This window comes from Myotis yumanensis, unplaced genomic scaffold, assembly GCF_028538775.1.
Source record: "Myotis yumanensis isolate MYYU_CA2020_CCGP unplaced genomic scaffold, mMyoYum1.0.hap1 SCAF_8, whole genome shotgun sequence".
NCBI lineage: Eukaryota > Metazoa > Chordata > Mammalia > Chiroptera > Vespertilionidae > Myotis > Myotis yumanensis.
The window spans coordinates 55486021-55498676 of NW_027223759.1; the positions used below are offsets into that span (position 1 = coordinate 55486021).

The following is a 12656-nucleotide window of genomic DNA, read 5'->3' on the forward strand; positions in this document are numbered from 1 at the left end:
AGAGAAATTCAAATCTTTACTTTTGACAAATACTTATATATCAAACACTGGCTGCCAAGCATGGATTGGAGTACTTGATAAATATTAACTCATCTAATCCTCAGAAGTGACCCATGAGTAATTTACTCAGGTTGACACAGCTGGTGAGCTGTGGAGCCCATCTACAGGTCCAGGCAGGATGGTTTCAAATGACCAATAAACATTAAAAAAACGTGTTTGAATTCATTCTAAAGAACTGCTTAATTAAAACAATAAGATACAATTTTCCCCTATCACACTGGCAACGATGAAATAGCTTGATTATAACCATGGTAAACATGAGAATAAACAAACATTCTCACATGCAAAAGATGGAATTGTAAATTTAATGCCACCTTTTTAAAGGGCAATTGGAAAAAATCTAGGAAAATTATAAATGAACACGTGTTAACCAACAGTTCCTCTTACAACTATTCTCATGAAAGCAAAGGCAGTGTATATACAAAGGGATTCACTGTAGTATTGATTGTAATGATGACAACAAAAAAGATACAATCATCAACAGGGAGATAATAAATTATAAAATATTTGTCCAATATAATACTGAGCAACTTTTTAAAAACCTATATATTAGTATGTGCTAACATAAAAAAATGTATAAACATGCATTTAATCAACACAGTAATTTGCAAAATAAAACACATTGTATGGTCTATGTGGGTTTTCTTAAGGATCTATACTTGTGTATATGTGTGTCTGTGTACACATACAGGGTGAGGCAAAAGTAGGTTTATAGAAATATCCACTTTCAAATACAATAATCTATAGTAATAAAAACGTAATATGCTAATTAGACCAGATGTCCTTCCAGACGACCTTTTGGACAAAGCCGCAGTGGCAGGGGCCAAGCCCCTTGTGCAAATTTCGTGCATTGGGCCTCTAGTAAGTAATAATTCAAGAATAAACTGTTTCATGTACTCACAAGTGTAAACCTACTTACAAAACCATGTATTCTTGTTTTATTTATTAATTACTGTATTTGAAAGTGGATACAACTGTGAACCTGCTTTTGCCCCACCCTGAAAGATCAAATAAGAAAACATTAACATGAATTGCCTTTGGGAAGTGAAAGGGAAAGCAGAAAAGAAATGGGGATGGTGTCTTTACTTTTAATACTACTGCATCGCTCTTTTTTAATATATATATATGTGTGTGTGTATATATATTGATTTCAGAAAGAAAGGGAGAGGGAGAGATAGAAACATCAATAATGAGAGAGAATCACTGATCGGCTGCTTCCTGCATGCCCCCAACTGGGGATCGAGCCCACATCCCAGGCATGTGCCCTTGACCAGAATCAAATCTAGGTCCCTTCAGTCCACAGGCTGATGCTCTCTCTATCCACTAAGCCAAACAGGCCATGGCTGCATTGCTCTTTTTAATTTAACTATTACAGGTACGGTGTTTGAATGGCTCTACCAAAAAATGGGATGGATTTATAATAGTGTCAAGGACACCCAACAAAAATGGGCTTTAAAATACAGAAATGGAACTAGAGATATTACTCAAAGTGGCTGAATCTAGATTAAGACCTTCCTTGTAAGCATTTCAGAGATAATTCTTGGGGGTGGGGGGGGAGCCGGGAGAACAACAACAAAACATCAAAATAAATATCCCTGGAGAGAGAAATTATAAATATAAAGGAGATCTACTGTCTTCTAGTTCAAGGATGTTTTCCTTTATATTCACTCAGTGCAAGAGATAAAAATAAGGAAGCCAACCAGAGACACAGTAGAAACTGAACTAGTCTAGAATCAAAAACTATGCTTCGATCCCATCTTTACTTTAGCTACATGACCTGAGGCAGTGGCTCAATGCCTCTTTTCCAAATCTTCCTCAAAAAGATGAAGATACTGAACTCAATTTCTAAAATCCTTCTAAATCTAAAACTTTTTATTACTTTATCTTAGTTTAAAATAATTTCTACCCATAATAATATGAAAAATAAGCCATGCATAAAAAAAAAAATCTGTACACTGAAAAATACAGTAACTAAGGCCTTGGCTGGTGTGGCTCAGTTGGTTGGTGGTCATCTTATGCACCAAAAGGCTGCCAGTTCGAGTCCTAGTTAGGGCACATGCCCAGATGATGGGCTCCTTCCCCAGTAGGGGTTGTGCCGAGAAAGTTGATCAATGTTTTCCTTCCCTCTCTCTCTCTCTCAAGTCAATAAAAACATCTTTTTAAAAAATTTCTCTTTTTAAGAAATACATGTAATTGAGATGCTTCACTGTCTGGAACTAGCCCTGCCTTCAGTCAGGAACTTGCCAGGAGCTACTTCCAGCACAGCCAGGGAGCAGGAAGCACTGAGTCCTTCTGGCGGTGCTCAGAGGCAGGATGCTCTCAAATGCTGTGGAGAACCAGACAACTCGTTTGGATGTGTTTTACGCTTTTATCCTGGTTTCTCTATAAAATGTCTAAATATAAGCAGGCAGACTAGGAGATCTCAACCCTCAGCACAAGCACAATTTCAAAAATGCAGGACGCACTTCTACCCATTGAAGCCAGGCAGTTTCACTATGAACAACTTAACGAAAATTCCTGTGTGTGTGGCTTTATAAGAAAACCCACGACCACACAACACCAGGAGCAACACTAGGAAAAGGCAAGAGCTTCATAGGTTCCCAACAGAAAAAAACATACAAAGACATAAGACAATCATTGAAGAGAATATGTAAATGGGCATTCGATATTCAAAGAAAAGAGGTCTATCCATCTCAAAGAAATGTGAATGAAAAACAAATACAATGTGAACTGAAAACAAACACGTTTTAATCTATAAAATTAGCAAAGATTACAATCCACAAATGCCCAGTACTAGCAGGAGCCATGCAAGTAGGCATGCTCACACACTGCTTACATAGGCGGCGACCAATACAATCCTAGGAAACAATTTGGCAAGAGGTATGATGAGCTTTTGAAAAGTTTGTTTCCTTTTACTATTAATTCCTTGCCTAGAAATATTCTACTAAAATAATCAGATTTGTACAAAGATATTTATGTTACATATTTTTTAATGAATGAGAAAAACATGGAAACAATTAAAATGCACCCAAACAAAATCATGGTATATTGGTACAATAAAGTATTAGGTATTTTTCAAAGGCATTAAAAAGTATAAGCAAAAGTAAAAGACTATCTTGGGTTTCTGTTTTGTTCTTACTCCTAGCAGTATTTTCCAAATTTTCTCCAGTGTGCACAGACTACATCGGGCATTGATTCAAAGATCCATATATATTCTCACTTTAACTTTTCCCAAACCAAAATGTATCTAATAGTTGATGGCATGTGAGAATCTCTATCGGCCAGGCAGCGGCTGCATGGGGCGGTCACTGACTGTGCGAAGCCAGGTATTACATCTGGTCGAGTAACTAGACAACTGTAACCCCTTTCAGATTTCAGTCAACAAACCACTTAAGGTCCACTCTGGAAAGAATAAGAACCTGGATGTTATCTGAAAGCCTTCCATTAAAGCCTCCTTTTGAAATCATCAAAGGATGGCATCAAACTGGCAGAATGGACATCTGCAGCTTGGAATAGCGTCCAGGAGAAAACAGTGAAGACCTCAGGAAACACAGCAGCGCCAGTGTGCTCACTGGCAGGTGGTGCAGTGTGGGGAATGGATATTGATATAAAAAGGTTTTAGAAGAATAGGTTTCTGCGTATAAATTTAAAATATCTCAACCAACTTATTTCATTTACATTTTCCCTGTTTTATGAAAAAAATTGAAATATGTAAGAATAAGTCTAAAAAAGGAAATCTTCAGTAGTATACAAAACATTTTAAGTAATCAAGTATTGTCAGTTTGACAGTTATATCTTCCTTAGTAGTACATAAAATAGTGTGTTTTATAATCAGTGAAATAAGGTATTACATTTATAATCAGAATAATAAAGACAAGTGCTATGGGCTGAATTGTGTGTGTTCCCCCCCCCCTGCCCCCGCCCCACCCCATTCCTATGTTGAAGCCCTACCCCTCAATGCGATGGTATTAGGCATAGGGCCTTTGGGAGGGAATAGGTTGAAATGAAGTCATGAGGGTGAGATTAGTGTCCTTATGAGAAACACCAGAGAGCTTGCTGTCTCTCTCTGCCCGTGAGGACACAGGGAGAAGGAAGCTTTCTGCAAGCCAGAAAGGACCTTCATCAGAAGCCAACCGTGCTGACACCATTGCAAACCCGCATGCTCCACGACTGCGAGAAAATAAATCTCTGTGTGAAAGGCACTCACTGTATGGTACTTTTCATGGCAGCATGAACTAGAACAAAAATAAAAATACTTTTAATATCTGGTATTTGAAAAAAACATTTTCAACATTAACTCTGAAGTTACTTAGAAAGTTTGCTTACAGTTGGGTGGGAACACACCAACCCTTACAAAAACATAAAGCATTAAAAAACATATCGACTTTAAATGTTGAGACCTGAAGTAAAAACACAATCCTCAGCATGCCGGCAGTGTTCAGGTGTCTCTCTCCCATCCTTAACCTGGAGTTTGCATCCGGGCTCTCAGCCTCTGCTACAAGCCAGTCCATGGTCTATAAAAACTCCAGACAAGTGCCCAAACCATCGCAGCCACCTACATGCACGTCCTGTATCAGAACCATACTCACTCCATCATCGGTGCTCTGGGACTGTCTCAGGGCACAAAGAATCTCATCATGTACCAAATCTAGCAGTTTGATGTCCCCAAACTTTCTTAAAAACGGTCAACTCTCTGACACAAATAAACTATAAGGGAGTAAAGAATTAAAAACCGCCTACTTGGGTCCTGTTTTATTTTTACCCCTAAGATAGTGCGGTGGTCCCAGAACATAGGACAAGAATCTGAGTCTACGTTGGTAGCTTTGATGGTGGATGTTTCATAACTGGCCTGCCACCAAAGGGGAGAGAATGTGGGGTAAAGAGAGCAGAGAGACGCAGATCCCACTTTCTAACTCCATGGTTTCAGATGTGAATTTAATGCTCTACCCCATGGTAGGGCAACCCAACTCGTTACCCACGATGGCCATCCTACCGGACAAGCAAGGCTAATGCCCTCATCAATGACCCTTCAGAGGAATAATAAATGCAGACCATTCTCCATGGAGAAAAGAAGTCAATCTAGGTAAAAATCTTTGGTAGACCACCTCCCCTCACAGAAACTATACTTGCCCGTGGATTCTATAAAATCAAGTTTCTTTACATTTCTGTAAAATAGAAATAAAACCATGGAATTCTCCTTCAAGGAAATGAAAATGGGCCACATGAAAATTCAAAATGTGAGGTGTTGGTTTTTTTTTATGGGAATTAAGAAGCTACCCATGACAAAGCTCTTTGAAAACTAGGTCTATACAAAATACGACCATTGTTTTTTGTTTTGTTTTGTTTTTACAGAAAAACAGCTTTAATGAAAAAAATTATTGGTGAAAATTAGATTTGACTGAAAAATGAACTCCGAATTGTTTGTTTATATTTCCCTGTTAAGTTGCATTTCCTATTGCATTTACAAATATACATACAAAACCGTATCCAAGTTCCAAGTAAGTAAGGGCTGTTTCAGAGTTTTGCCACATCCTCTCTGAAGATTCGGATAGGCTGCGACTTGCTCGAGGTCTTCTTGGCCATAAAAGCTGGAAGATCTAGGGTGAGCCTTGATTTCACCTTCTTCTCGGTCCAGAGATTTCTCTAATTATGTCTCTCCTAGGAGACAGGCAGCGCATGAAGGAGCAGTTTGGGCCATTATATGTAGGTGTCTGATACCCGATAAATGCTCAGGAAGTATTGGCTCCCTTCCTTCTCTCTTTCATCCTTTCGATTTCCCTCAAGCCTGTGGGGAAGCTACAAAGAGAATGGGGGACAGGTGCTTCCACATATAAAGACCTTCATTAACTAAAAATGTGTTGAGATGAAACACCCCAGAAACTTTATAAACTATACGTTGAAATCTATTGTTAAAGCTGCTCTCTGGCTCCTGAAATACCTTGAGCAGGGGAAAAACAGGCCTTTTCGTTTAACTTCACAAAGAAAAAGGACAAAATACAAGTAAGTACCTGATATAGACTAAAAGGTAAAATGAATGGTTTTCACAGTATAAATCTCCATACAACAAACAGTTCAGCGATTTCCCACTTTTGTTATGAGGGAAAGGGTACCTATAGCAGAAGAGCCTTTAGCATTCAAAGTTGATGGCAGAATCGGTATTATGAAGTGGGAAGTCATGTAAGGAAGCTTCTAGAACATCACTCTTTTGCCTGCAATAACTCCCGCTTTCTCTTCAACAGAGAAGGAACAAGAAGTTTTAGGAAGGTTTTGTTTGTTCTTTAAGGAGCCATGGTATTTCCTCAAGAAAGTCAAGCTGTACTGAGTATAGAGGAAGCCAGATGTCAAGGGAGACAATGTTACAAAGATGTTCTCTTATTTAACCCAACAGCATCCCTGTAAAATAGCTTGGCTAAATTAAGAGATTTGTGTACTTTCAAATAAACTGGGAAGTTATCAAGCTGGGATTAGAATCTGTACCTTCTAATCCTAAAAGCTGTGCTATACCTAGAGTTTGTGGCATAAATGAGGGACAACAGAGAGAAAACTGATCGAGGAAACAATCAAACCAAAGGAAGCAGTATTACTGCTCCTCGTAAAATCCAGCCAGGTTCCATTCTATGTTTAAAGCATATCCTAATATTTTACAGAATCTGTTCAAATGCCCTGGTAAAGAGAAATACAATAGCTTTTCATTGAATTACTTCTGCTTGTTCCGTTGCTTGGGAAACATTTTTGGGGTCAGTTAACCAAATATCCAGAGCTCAGCAAGACAGCCCCTGCACTAAATTCCTAAATAATAGACCACAACCACAGAAAATGGGCACTGCATCACAGAATAATCAAAAGCAGCCTCATATTTTCCAGATAAAACAAAGCATCGTTTGTGTTGAGGCATTTTTAGAAGGTACCACCGAAAACCAGACTGCAGCCTGGAATGGCTTAAAATACCACATTCAACAGTCACATCAATGGCTTTTAAACTTTAGAGGCAAACAGCTTCCTTTTACTACAGATTCAAAGTGAAGGATCAGATGCAAAACTAACAGATTAATTCAGTTCATACTCAAGCTTAGAGACTATCCAATGCCTTAATTAACACCATTACAAGTGTATTTAGCCAACCAGCTGGGTTTTAACAACAAAAAGGTGAAGGTCAATTTTATTTAAAAAAATAAATTGCTGCAAACTAAGCCCCCCTGCTGAAAAAAACACAGATAATTAAACTGAAAGGAAAAGACTAATAAACAATTATTTTGGTATATTAAGCAACCTCTCCTTAATCAGTCTGTATTTTAATTAAGGCAAGGACCGCAATTAAAATTTCACTGAACTTTGCTCTTCTGCCTCAACTTGAAGCTACTTCCACACCAATAAGGAATAACTGGGAACGTTGGATAGGGCAAAGGACTATGGATTCAAGCCTGACAGAGGGCAGGAGAAGGGCTGTACAGAGGGGGAGGGACCAGCCCTCTCTAGGAGTGCAAAAGGCCTTGCCTGTCAAATGCTTTCAAAATGCTGTCACTATCTCCAGGATTAAAACAAAAACAAAACCACTATCAACTGTGAGCTTAGATTATAGCATAGATGTTAGATAAAAATTACATTTTTTAAAATATATTTTTATTGATTTCAGAGAGGAAGGGAGAGAGAGAGAGAGAGATAGAAACATCAATGATGAGAGAGAAACATTGATCAGCTGCCTCCTGCACGCCCCTACTGGGGATTGAGCCCACAACCCCTGGCATGTGCCCTAACAGGGAATGGAACCATGACCTCCTGGTTCATAGGTCGATGCTCAATCACTGAGCCACACCGGCTGAGCAAAATTACATTTCATTTCTTGGAGACCAGTAAGGAGAAAGGTCCAAAACACCAGCTGAGCCATATACCTACTACTTGGAAGCAGCTATTAGAACGAGCGACACTAGATCTCTATGCTTGGTTCCTTTTTGAAGTACAAGGGATCTATCCAATGTGTATAAGGGAAGAATCCTCTGCAATGCAAGTCTTGTTGGGAGGTAAAGTCCACATTGCCCTATAGGAGCTAAGAAGTCCAAATACACACTTGTCCAGCCTCTCTTGCAGCTAGAACCCAGGCATAGGATCCAGGCTCAGCCATTTAGATGCATTTGCCCCACACATTCAATTTCCCCTTGGCTATTCTTGAGCATTTTCTCTTTCAGATAACTTTCTTAACCCAATGGTTATGCTGTGTTAAGAAAAGGGACAGGATTTTAGAAGCAGCAAAAATATGTATCTTGCTATAACAGTCAGTAGATGTCATTATACATTTGTCCAAACCAACAGAATGTACCACACCAAGAGTGAACCTTACTGTACCAGGGGTCCTCAAACTACGGCCCACGGGCCACATGTAAATACAAATATTGTATTTGTTCCTGTTTTGTTTTTTTACTTCAAAATAAGATATGTGCAGTGTGCATAGGAATTTGTTCATAGTTTTTTTTTAAACTATAGTCTGGCCCTCCAACGGTCTGAGGGACAGTGAACTGGCCCCCTGTTTAAAAAGTTTGAGGACCCCTGCGTGTAAACCCTGGACTGGGTGATAATGATGTGTCCACACAGGTTCCTCAGTGGTAACAAATGTACTATTCTGATGGGGGACATTGACAATAGGGGAGGCTAAGCATGAGTGCAGTCAGGGAGTATACAGAAAATCTCTGTAGCTTCCTTCTCAATGTTGCTATGAACCTACAACTGCTCTGAGAAAATAAAGCCTTAAAAAAGGGGGGATATCATTAGGGATTAAATGGAATGTACAGATAATTCTGTAAGACCTAGTGGTTTAAAAAAAAAATCTGTCCATTCAGGAATATGATATTTCTCTCCATTTATCCATGTCTTCCTTTGAGTCTTTCAGTAATGTTTTAGTATTTTCTTCAATATAAGGCTTGTACATTTCTTCTTGGGTCGGTATTTAAATTTCTGTTTCTATTATCAAATGGGACTATTTTTCCTATTCATTTTCTAAACAGTGCTGCTGTACAGAAAATATATTAATGTCTTATGTTACTCTTATATTCACTCTAAACTCTTATTGGGTCCAGATTTGATGTCAGAATATGCCCACTCATAGAGTGCAGTAATTATTTCATTTTCAAATTTAAATAACTTTAATAATAGTAACATGAAAGTGTTCTGATAATGAAAGTCACTTCAAATAAAGAGGCATGGTAGAAGGTTGTAGACTTCTCTGGAGAGCTTAAAAAAAGAGTAAGACCTTATTTTTTGACATCAAGGTCCTAATATAAAAGCACAGAGGGGAAAAAAATAGATGCCCTCATCTGGTGCTCACCACATTATGGTTTAATATCAATTTTTGTTCCCTTGGGCCTAACTCAAGGTCAAGAGAAAGACAGTGCTCATTTGCCCTGATAGAGTGGTGGAGACAAAGTAAATTTACTTTCCCAAAACACGTATTGAAGTTTTTAATATTGCATTCTCCGATTTGATTCTATAACCTCCAGAAAACATTTTTTTCTCAGCTATAGACACTTCCTCGGTAAAAAAGCATAATTATAAAAAAGACTTTTGCTATTTTTAGAGTTCATGCAATGGCTTTCAATAGTTTAATATCTCACTGCACATAATATTTCAAAGAACTTTATATACATACTAGAGGCCCAGTGCACGAAATTTGTGCACAGGGGGGTCCCTAGGCCTGACCAGTGATCAGGGCTGATCAGGTGTCCTGCCTCCTCCTTCCCTCACCACCCACACCACCACCACGTGGTCGTGGTTCCCCGCCTCCCCGCCTCCTCCTTCCCAGCATGCCGCCACCCACCCCCAGTAACCTGTCCCAGCCCAGCCTGGGGCCCGGCCCAATCGGGACCTACCGGCCAGGGGGAGGGACAGGGAGTTTGGCCGGCAGTCCCCTATCGGGCAATTGGGGCCTGCCGGCTGGGGGGAGGAGCCAACCGTCACCATGGCGGGCAGACAGTGGGCCAATCGGGGCCTGACGGCCAGGGGAGGGACAGGGGGTGGGACCCGGGAGGTTGGCCGCCGGCCCCAAGGAGGAAGCCGGCCCTTGGCCCCTATGGGAAAGGGGCCGCGTCCACCGCCACCCACCCCCAGTTCCCCTGCGGGCTGAGGGCAGCTCCTGCATTGAGCGTCTGCCCCCTGTTGGTCAATGCATGTCATAGCAATCAGTCATTCCGGTCGTTCTGGTCATTCTGTCGTAACTGGTCACCTAGGCTGATATATATATATAACTTGAATTTCACTCCCTGCTCACATTTACCAATAGTGTAGAGTAGATACATGTGATATCTTCTTCTAGGGATAGGAGCTGAGGATAAAACAACTTTTCAATACTTCTAATACTTATTTTCATTTGAAGAATAATAAATTTAAATCAGTGATTATTTTCCAAATTCCTAAAATAGGTTCAACATAAAAGTGTAGTTCATGGTTGTCTGTAAAAAACAATCTACAAAGGATAGGAAAAGGAGAGCTCAGTATTTTAGACAAATAGTTCCTAAATTTCTATGATTGCAAGTTCAAGTATATAAAAATGAATTTCCCTTTGTGTTTACAACAAAGATTGGTTAATTGGAAACAGTAGAGCAAAATTTTTCCATATGCAGGAGATATTATTACCCAAGTTTCAGAGCCGTCTCAGTAGATTAGCCAGCTTCAATTTACAGAGAAACTTAGATCTGATTTACGTACATAATGAGAGTTGGCACAGAGCTGAGCATATAAATGGTCAAATTCCAAGTATTTTCCCCAATCATCTGTGACATATCTTCAAGATTTAAAATTCCATCTGCTTTGTTCCCCAACTAATATAACCAGGTTCTAGTTAAGAGGAAAAAGGCACATACCATACAGATGTTTTATGAGGAATGTTCACATTGCTTTTTTCAAGTTGGTTTGCATTAGTGAAAAGCCATAGCATGGGACTTATTATTAAAAAATTATTCAGAAAACAACAACAAAAAACACAATAGTAGTTGCTCAGAGGAATTAAACCCAAAATCACATGGTCTACAAATAAAAAAGTTTCAAATGTAAACTATGTTCACTGTCTGGTCCAACTGAAAGGCAGGTTGTCAAAATCACTCATATACTGTTATTTCACACTAGAGGCCCAGTGCACAAAATTCGTGCACGAGTAGAGTACCTAGGCCCAGCCGGCAATCAGGGCCAATCAGGGCCTTCCGGCTGCCCGGCCTGGGCCTTCCTTCTGGCTGCCAGCCCAGGCCTTCCTTAGTTCTGCGCCGCCTCCTGGTGGTCAGCACATGTCATACATAGCGAGAGATGGAACTCCCAGTCTCCCGGTCGAACTCCCGAGGGGACAATTTACATATTAGGCTTTTATATATATATATATATATAGATGAGTTGGGACTGCTGTGAAAGACTCTGTTACTAAGGGGGTAGTTCTGGCTTGGAGACCCTGGCCGCTGGTTGGCAGCTCTAGCCAAATAGCTTAGGATCTAACTTTATGCTGAAAATTACAAAGAATCAAACAACAAAGGTCCTAGGATGAGTGTCAGAAGAGCCAAAACTAAAAAAAAAAAAAAAAAAATTATTTTTTAATTGCTTTCAGAGAAATAAAGAGAATGATGTTCTGGCCATGATCCAACAGGGGATGAATGTCCCTCTGGACAGAAATTATGTGAACTGAAAATTCTCCATAGTAACCATTCTAATTAATTATTCAAAGCTAGGGTTTGATTTTCTAAGGTTAAGAGCTAACTATGGTCTCCTGTTTCTAAAAAACTGGTTTCTTCTTTATATCTGCTTACTCAGGCATTAATCAGAAGCTTCTCATGGGATCTTAACAGCAACTTTATCACAAAGACCCCACTTTCAAGGTTAAGTGTGCCATTTTGCAGGCTTGGCTTAAGGGATAACTAATAGAAAATGTGTCTCGGTTCCAGAATCAAAAAAGTTTTAAAGTCCACTTTATCTGTAAGTACAGAAACAACACATATTAACATTAATTATCACATGGTATTACAAGATCTTTTGAACGAAGGAATTAACTATAATTCAGTGATGTTTTGGAAATAAGTGAATTTTTTTTTATATTTTAAGAGAAATTAGAACTGAAATGTTAATCAATCACTTGGAAAACCATATTTCTCCAATGCTGGGTAAACATGAATTTAGAATGAATTGACACCATTTCAGGGAAATTAATCCATGCTAACAGAATTTTATTGCACAATACAGGTAGACAATGTGTAGTTTTTCTAGCAAGAGAAAGAGGGTGTAATACTGGTCACTAAAATGACCTTAGAACAGTTCCTCACGTGGACAAGAATGGAGTCACAATGACCACAAATGTACCAGACTCTACACACAGAAATGAAATCCAAGCCAAGTTAAGTAGCTCCCATCAAAATAAAATGGGCACTGAGTGGGCTACACTTGTTAAGGGGATAATATGATACTCAAAAGAGGACGACTAGGCAGCCAGCAGTTGGTCAAACAGAAAATGCAATCACATGTGCGAAAAGGGTAAAAAACTTCCTAGAAACCAAATTCCTGGACACACCTGCTGTCCCACAATGTCTCAAACTGGAACTCTGGATCTGAATGACCTTTTAAAATTAGGAACAAAT

General features: G+C 39.3%; 1 protein-coding gene across 7 annotated transcripts in view; it reads right to left on the reverse strand.

Annotated features, from left to right (window-relative positions):
• Window positions 1–12656, reverse strand: part of TANC1 (tetratricopeptide repeat, ankyrin repeat and coiled-coil containing 1) — a 239471-nt gene that overhangs the window by 144386 nt on the left and 82429 nt on the right. The window lies entirely within an intron of this gene.